This window comes from Suillus plorans (assembly GCF_016647745.1).
Source record: "Suillus plorans strain S12 chromosome Unknown HD556scaffold_2, whole genome shotgun sequence".
NCBI lineage: Eukaryota > Fungi > Basidiomycota > Agaricomycetes > Boletales > Suillaceae > Suillus > Suillus plorans.
Window position 1 is genome coordinate 1319496 of NW_024537386.1, and position 9678 is coordinate 1329173.

Consider the following 9678-nt stretch of genomic DNA (forward strand, 5'->3'; position numbering starts at 1 on the left):
TAGAATATTTCGTGTATGACTCACCTGGCAATTAAAAAATTCACGATTAATTGATCGTCTTTATCACAATCTACAATGCAGTCTGTCCTCTCTTGCTTGATCACCAATACACTTCCATACAATTGTTTATGCTGTCCGCTCATGGCAGACATGTGCTTGAGTAGGTGATTTACCGATTGATGTTGATCTGTGGTTTCGAAATACAAAGTATAAGTTCCTCGAAGGTGTGTCCCGACATTTGGGACGGTATCAAATGATCTTCGAAGCTTCCTTCTTGAAGCTGTACAATCTCTCAATTCGTGTTGTTTGACCCAGTAATTGACATCAATGTCATCGAGAGTAGGCGAGCCTCTGACTCCGTCACGCACAGGAACAGGCACGAGGAATGGTCTATAACAACCAGATCCATAAAATATGCCCTTGAAAATGTGTGGGTATCGCTCCGATTTCATTTCAATATGAGAATGTCCAGTTGTTATATCAACTTACAGGTCGACGCGCTCGAATTTCTGGTGGCAGATATTTCACATCGTCCCCTGTTCAAAGTGTAAGACACCTTTTTTTTTTGGACTGTGCACTCACGATGACTAGCCCCACATCCTTCTAAGAACTGTAGCATTTGATCCCAATTATATGAACAATGAGAGTTCATACAATAAGTATTCAATCTCCATTCGACATCGACGTTATGAAACACATTCGTGACTGAATCGTCTTGGTCCCAGTCGACAGATAATCGCAGTTGCTGACACCGTACATGGTGCCAGAATGTTGGACACTGATCACCGCAGCTGCTCCCTAAAAAGTTGGTGTCATCTTGCACTTCTAAGTCACTCAATTCTCCAGCAGTGCCCAACTTTCGATCATACAACACCAACCGTCCTGCATGGCTTTTGATAGCGATATTAGCTTCCAAACAGCGTGGATAGAACACGCATAAGCCTCCAGTTGTCATGAAGATCATATCTGCGGTTGTCGGGGCATTAAGAATGATATGAAGAACACTATCTTGTTTTTTGGGTTCGGCCATCGTGATAATCCGATCTTTTGCCTTGTATATGTGAAACCGACCTATGTGTGGTGCGAGCGCTGGGTGCGCGACCTCTGAGATGGGTGTGAATCCTAACGTGTCTTGTAACATCGAATGTAATAGGTTGAATCCTCCGTGCGGTACCACAATATTGAGATCACGGGCGGTGTGTTCATGCATACCTGTCACCATACTTTTTGCACAAGACCCGGTAATCACGCCACATTGTTCTTGCAAGGACCGCATAAAAGGTCCCTGCATGTCCCCAATGAACGGGCCAAGGATATGGGTTAAGCGCCTCCGCACGACATCTTTCGCAAGTCTGCGTAACATACGACAAGTCCGGCTAACGTTTCGTAAATCAAAGATCATCAGAGCTTCTAAAATAGTAGCAGCAATGTCGTAGTTCGCAGTTATTGGTGTTGTTGGTTTTGGCATAATGAGAATTTCCAGGAGATGAATATACAGTCAGCCGCACGCAACCTAGATAGAAGGACCAAAATCAAATTAAGTAATTGAACTTCGTCATAGTCTCTCGCGCGAGCTCTTTGATCCGCAAATCCTCTTCTCTCAAAAACTCGGAGGGATGGCGGGTGAAAAGGCTATCTTCAAAGTCTCTCAACAAACGAATACTGTTTCGCCCTCGACTTCGAGACAGTGCCACATATGCATTAAAAGGTGACAGACTGAAGCTCGTCGTTTTTCCAATGTCCACTAGTATATGATCAATAGTCTGTCCCTGCGCTTTGTAATCTGTGAAGGCGTATGCTGGTGTGAGTGGATATTGTCGACGAGTTATACGTGTATGATTTTTGTCAGTGGACGTGATAGAGAACTTGACTTCGATAGGAGACAATGGAACTTGACGGGGTTTGAGTCCGGGCAGGGTAAACAGATCACAGAAATCGAGCTCGACAATGATGAGAGCGGGAGGATAGAGCAAGTTCACTTCTCTCTTTCTCCAGGGATCTGTGGCCAACAATGGCTCTCGACCATCCAGATGTATTTCCACTATCCGTCCTCGCAATCCATTGCACAGGTTGGCGGACGTTGCTAAATTGCGTGTAACCATGACCCGCATGTCTATCGCCAACCGAAGAACTGTGGGTGTATGCTCCGTATCTTTCAAAGGCAGCCTTGCAACTTGCAATCGCTGACTCATGTTGAGACCAGTGCCGTGTGCTGAATCCTCTGCATAGCATGTATACAACGTATTATGCGTCGATATACAATGCTTGATGACTGCACGATGGTTCCAATACGTCTGCACACTGTTTCGCGGGGTAATGAGGATGGCATCATTCCATGGAGCTATCGCGAAATTGGGAACTTCGCAAGTGTCGTCAGACAGAATGAGGCTGCGTATAATAGTCAAATCGTCAGCAGTACAAGCTCCATCTCTAGATCGCTGTAATATGTCGTGCCATACAGGATCCGTAATGCGCATTTGCTGATCGAGTTGAACTACTGTCGTAAATTGCAGATAAAGATTACGTCCTAATTGACAACGTGTTGTGGTCGGAGATGGATGATACAGCGAGTGTGTAGGACTTGCAACCGGAGGAAATTGATGAAAGTCTACCATGACAAGAACTCCCAAGCCGCCAAATGGGATTGTGGAGGATGCGTTAGGAATTCCTGCAGATTCTCGATATGCTCCCGTGACTTGAGAGACGAAGCATAAGAGATCAGTAGTAAGCATGCTACCTTCGTCAACCACCAATAAAACTTTATTGCGCATGTTTTTCTCCCGTTGCTTCATCGTTTCGACTTTAGGATGATATATCCATGAGTCGGATGTGGGTAAACCTTTGAGGTTCGCAGGAATTGTGGCCCATGAATGAAGTGTTGATCCTCCAATTTGAGAAGCGGCTACTCCTGACAACGCTGTTTTAGCTAACCGATCACGACAACCTCTCGCCGTAAACATTTCGGTTATAGCGTGAAGCAACCGTGTTTTGCCAGTGCCACCTTGACCATGGATTTGCATAAGCAATTGTGGTGGTTGACGCCCACACAAAATATCGTCTAACTCATAAGCAAGATTATTCATTACAGTTGCAAGCCATACTCACCTAAGAATTGGTAAACGATACCAAACGCAAGACATTGTTTTTCGTTGAGATATTCAGGGACGGCAAAATGAGATGAGGAACTTTCCTCACTCAACGTCAGAGATGCTGTGTGATTTAAGACGCGCGATTCACTGACAGATCGAAAAGCCTGTACAGCTTCGACACGTCCTACATCGACATCACATGTAAGGGATGATATATCAGGTGTTTCGGTAGCGTTTTTGATCAATTTGTCCCACTGCAAGTAACTTTCCCATTGACGATCTGTAACGATTTCGGCGAGGTTCGAGACCCTCAAATTCTCCTCAGCATCTTGCGAGAAAAACCCATAGTCCTCGGCTATGTTCATGGCGACGTCCGCATATAGCCTTTCGCGCGCACCAAAAGTGCCATCTGCTGCACGCACTATGTCCTCTTCTGAGACGTTTTCTTCAATGCCAGAACCCACGGACATATGGCCTTCTTCTTCGCCCAATAAGTCTTCATCAAATCGTTGTAAATCATCGGAACCATGATACATTGTCTGCGTAACTGATCTGTGTTCTTTTGCTTTATCAGCACACTCGTGAAAGTACTGCATATTGTCAACCAAATCATGAATTGATGATGACGCTGTTGACATGAATGATTCGAAAGCTGAGTCGAAGGTTTCGTCCATGCGTTTGAGTTGGATGATATTCCTCCAAGGTTTAAGCAGTGCGAGAACAGAGGCGCAGTACAATGCGTGACATTGAGATTCGTCGGACCGAGGAAACCATGGTCCTGGAATGTGAGGTATCGTGTTGTGATTGGTTTGGCGAATCACTCGAACGTGTCCTTCATGAGGTGTGCCAGCCAAGTAAGGCAGACGAGCATGCCAATCGTGTCTCTTAGGCAAAGATCCAATCTCGTCTGATTTTTCGTGGACATCATACGTGTTGAGAAAATACTCCAGATAATTGAGGTTGTCCAGTTCAACATGGCGATCGACATACTCTCGAATTTGATCTTGCAATCTGACAGAACCTTCGTGCATTTCTAGAACAGCATATTCTGTCTGGAACCAGTCAGATATGGACAAACTGTGAGCGGTGTAATAGTTTCTTGTACCTGATGGTCGTGAGCAGTCGTGTCAATTGTTTCACCCTCAGACGTTCGCTGGATCACTTGAGATCTGTATGCAGTTGATATCAGCCATGGGTAATCAGAACATTGTCACACATACTGACCGACCAACGCGCAATTCTGAGTACGTCTTTTTGAGAAGCGAGACGACAGAACTCCAATGGATTGTTGCAAAATGATGGGAGACATAACGATCCCCCCAACCCATAAGATACGATACGACTTCAGGTGCACTGAACTCCTGCTCTCGACTAAGACAATTTGCACACCGTTGGATAAGACGGCGATTTAGCTGCTGAATGTCCGAATTGTGAGCTTCGTTTTGTTTATGATACGCGATAGATTTGGCAAGCAATGCAGAGGCATTGGATGAATGTTGTTGACGTTTGGCTGCATAAGTCGAAATATACCAACTGATATGTTTCGTATCACCGCCATTGGTGATTAGCTTGCAATCGTGATTGGCTCGAATAGCCAAGAGAATCGACGGGTTCCAATTGTTCATGAAGGGATAAACACGGCGTGGGCCCCATTCACCATTGACATCAATCCAAGCTTCATCAGCCACAGGAAAAGGTGCTCTGCGTTTACAGAACAGGCGCCCTCGCCAACTTTGTAAACATCCTGGTCCGCATTTGTGTATTTGAACAGCTCGGACCAACTGTCCCTCGAGCCGCTGACGATGAACATCGAAAAGAGATTGACGAGGATCAGGTGGACGTGAATATGATATGGCTCGTGCACGTGGAGTGATAGCTAATGTCTGTGCCGTAACATCTGCATGATGACCTCGAATATTTGAAGCGATGTAGTGTGCCACTCGTTCTCGGAACGATGTGGATTGCAACAACTGTTTCATTTTGGGGGAGGAAGGGGCGCCTGACCCGAAAATGAGTAATCAAGTGACTTGACATCGAAAATGTACCTTGCAACCAAACTATAAGATGTAAATGAAGCGTGCCTCTGCCTTGAGCTTCAACAGTACCAATGTAACCTTCGACCACACCGAATATTCCTACGTGGCGGCTGATCTTTCCCTTGTTGCTTATGGTGACACCAAACAAGTGTTCTAAGATGGCATGAACAACATAGTGAAAAAAACGGGCAGCTCCAAAGGGATCAGAGGCAATATTGAGCGAACGATGATAAGCATCAGGACCGCCATCCGGATCAAAAGCGTCCAGATTGATTTCTTCACCGACGAAAACTTGTGCAATAGGATCGTGCGTATCACTTGGATTAAGCGTGATCCACAATGATGGAGGATTTTTTATCATAGTCATGCCCCATATTAATGCCCGAATGTTCGTGCGCGATTCATCGGTCCCAATGACCTTGGTGCGTACTGTGTTAACATGCTGCTTGAGCGATCGAACAACCGGATTGGAATGTGCCTTGTGGTTCGATTCTTCGACGCTTGCAACTGATAGATCATGCGGAGTCAAGGTGCGAAAAGCTTCTTTGTGGTCATGAAACGTCTTCTTCTGAACCTGGAGAACAGCAGCGCGACACACTTGACGCTTCTGAATGACACCAAAGAGTTGAAACATAAAGTGAAGGTCTTTCCTGAATCTCTTGTCGGCATATCTCATGGCCCATTTAGCGTGGTTTTCATACGAGATAGGACGCGGTCGGTTGACCTCGAATCCTCCCATGCCATAAGGGAAAAGGCATGGAAAGGCTCCCAGAAGATGATTGGGATTATCAAGATCGCCTGCTGTATCTTCTCCGTGCGCATTGCGTCGTGGATACTCATTGACAAAGTCCGAGCCGAACTTGACCGTATATCTTTCTTCAGCAGAGGCAGATGTATTAGCAAAAGCATGCGCTAAAACTTGTTTATTGGACACGTCTGCAGCTTCAGAATCGAGGACACCATGTGATTGAAGAGGCAACACATTGGATTCGACTAAAGTAACGATTGAAAATATGCTTCTTTGAAGAATATGATCACTGACCACTGCTAGGACTAACCAATTCGTCTTCAGCGAGGTCTTGGACGCTCGCATGTGTATCAAAATAGGGATTGACTGGCGAAAGGTACTTAAGATGACATACCTATGACGTGGAAACACGCACCTTCGACGTCATCATCGTCTACAACATACCCTTCTCGTTCTTGCTCTAACAAGTTGACTTCATCCGAAAATTTGATGACTGAGAGTAGTTGAAAAGGTACTCCGTTTTCAGGCAACAATGCGAGTGTCTCTTCTGAAATCTGAATATTGCGATAAAGTCGATGGTTTTTCTTGAGAAACTGAAGGGCTGCTCGAACACGTAAACGATTGACGCTGAGTATCGACGGAAGACAACGAGCAGGCAAGTTATGAGGGCCAATGATAGAAACAGCGATTGTAGCAGGAAGGATGTCAGGATGGCGAGGCAACAAATCACCTTGGATCATACTACAAATATCCTGAGTGTTTAAACGGTAGGTGGATACATTGCCGCGGAGACCACTATTCAAAGCAGAGATATCCCATTGCCTTGCTCCCTTTTGTTGAGGATACAACTTGATGACAAAAGCAGCAGGATAATAGAGTGCAATGAGGATCCGCTCTGGAAGACTGAGAATACTGAGTTCTCGGGGAACAGGGCCAACCCAGAGACCATTGGCGAGCGCATGAGCTGGGAGTAAATTACGGCGCAGGTCATACATGCAAGACGTGCAAACATGACCCTTTGCGACTTCTTCGTGATTGAGAATGGCGGACGTGTACAACAACATGGAATTAACGGCCTCCTGAGCACGGTGATAGCACAAGGGAGAAGGTACAAGAAGATGACGATTGGGAATAGACATAATGTCAACCAACGATGTTTCCGAAGACATGAACTCGCCGGCACAAACGATACAGATAGTTTGCAACGTCTGGGCATTGCCTGTGCAATCTATGAAATTGGCGAGGCAACTCTTTTTCACTGTTTCATCTACATCGAGGAGGAATGGGTCGAACGTTGAATCACATGGAGGTGCATCGTAATCGAAACGTGCGCGCTTAATTTGATCATGCCGCTCATCAGAGCGTACAGCTTGTTTCCGTTCAAAAGCTTCTTCTACAGCCTTTTGAAGTTGAGGTGATTGTTCGACCGCACAAAGGAGATCGGATCGCCGACGCTGTTGACTGCGAGTGAAAGCTCCAACGCCTGCTTGTGTGATAATCTCCTTCATCGTCAGGCTCTTCGCCAATTGCATAATACGACAGACATCATCACAAATCTGATTGGATCTGGTACCGTTCGGAATGATGTCTTGATTTTGAATGCCTATCTAGATAGTTAGAGACTGGATTCCAAATTGCATGCTACCCTACATATCTGACGTGACATTGATTTGTGAAGTCGAATTGTGTTTGGCGTGTCGTTGAACGAAGAAACTGTACATTAGCTGATGACGTCAGAAGAAAGTGAATGGCTATAGGCTGCCCCTAAACAAAGAATTTCGTTTCCATCAAACCACCATGCAACCCAGCGTGTTTGAACTTCTGAATACTTCTGACGATCGATGTGCTTTCATTTTCAGTAAGTCTAGACTGTCACTGATTGGCTAATAACCAAACTGACCTGTGGAACGGAAGTAGAACATCAAGTCCGTGGAGGTAATCATGTATATGTCGAATCCAACGACAGGATGCGTGCTACCTTCGAAGCTAGTGGTGATAGGATGATATACACTGAGTCGCCTTCCATCATTGCAACACAAGCTTTGTATAACGACCGCGCTGAGTTCAACCGTACGAGTTAAAAGGCTCGAACGACATTAATAGTCACTCAGACATTGACAGGCATCGCCAACCTTATTGCGAATGATCCTGGAACTTCTGTAGTGTATGCGGAGTCACTGGGTTTGGCAGAAGACCTGGTTAATCTGGCATTCAATTGGGAAGGAAACGAACGCGGGTGAAACAGCATTTGTGTAGTTTGTATGCAATAACACTTGATGCACCAAGACAAGTACAAGTACGCCATCTTCAGACGAAAGTGCCGGGGACACAGAGATTATTCGTGTCAACCTGACTATAAATTGGCTTGATAAAAATTGGTACGGAGCAAGGTCATATGTTCGCACGGCGAACACCTAGTGTTCAAGATGTGACACAAAACATACCAATTATGTAATATGATGTCAGGATATGTCACAAAGTATGTTCCAGAACATGTGAAAATGTGTGAGAAAATTATAGGAAGTGTGACAAATTGCTGACTAAGTGAAGAATTGTGCGTTTGAAACCGATCTTTCATAAGGATAAGTATTATTCTGAATGTTAAGTAGTGATGCACTCATTTTTGAATCCGAAATTACTCAAATAAAATATGGGTGCTACACAGAAAATTCTAGATAGCATCATGGGCTATTATAAAGAGTACTACAGCTAAATATTTGCCATGTTCATGTACAAAACAAGTTTTGTGCATGTCAACGGTGTGAATAGGTAACTTTTCCCTTTCCTTTCCGTTCAAATGATGTTTTAATTGATCTGGTTTCAAGTAGACTCTTAATTGGCCCATCTCGAGCAGCTGCAGTGTTACCTGAATCCATTGCAGCTTGTAAGGCTGCCTCTCCCCAACAACTTTTGATGTGTTTTCTCATGTTACCAGTTGATTTAGCATCTTTTTTGTCCAGGTACTGTCAGATGTGGTGCTTACAGCCGTGTGCGGCACATTTGAAGACATGGCACCTGCGCTTGTCATGGTACTCGATTGCTGGTGTTGGTTCGAAAAAGGCATAGATTGGTGACAACCAATCTTTCATGAGTCTCTCTACATCTAATGTTAGCATTGGCTAGTATATTTCATAAGTACTTGCTTAGCTCTGCGTCTGATGATTCTGATGAATCTTCTTTAGAACTCTCCTCAGCTTCGATATCAGAGTCAGAATCCAATATGATGGTATCCGCATCGTGGTAAGCTGCCTCTTCTTCTTCAGTCCTCACAGTAGCTCGATAGATACTCCGAGTGGATGATGGACTGTTGTTATTTGGTTCTATATCAGTGGATGCTGTTGCCTTTGGTCGTTTTGATGCTGGTGTTGCATTAGAAGCCTTATCAATGGCTTTCTGCTTGGCTTGGCCTTCTCCAGTCATAGCCAGTACCTTTTCAGTGGGTCGTATGGTTCTTTTAGGTAACATCCTTTGATGGTGGGAGAATATGATGGCGGGAGAAGAGTGGCTCTAATAGGAAATTATACTTGTCGAATTACAGTTCTGTGTGGCTATTTTGGTACTATATAGTTGTTGACAATAAAGGGACCTGTTAATGGTCCAAGGGTCCCATCATTGGTCCAGGGGTCCATGGGTTGTGAGGCCACTATCCATACCCATACCCTCAAGTACCCCTACCCATGACCCACAGGGGTTACCCATACCCCTGCTGAGCCCTAGTTGGTAGTCCTCGCGTAGTCCTCTGAGCCCATGTCATAGTCTGTTCTCAATAGATAGAGCTGTAGCCTCCTGCCATAGAAGTCTGGCC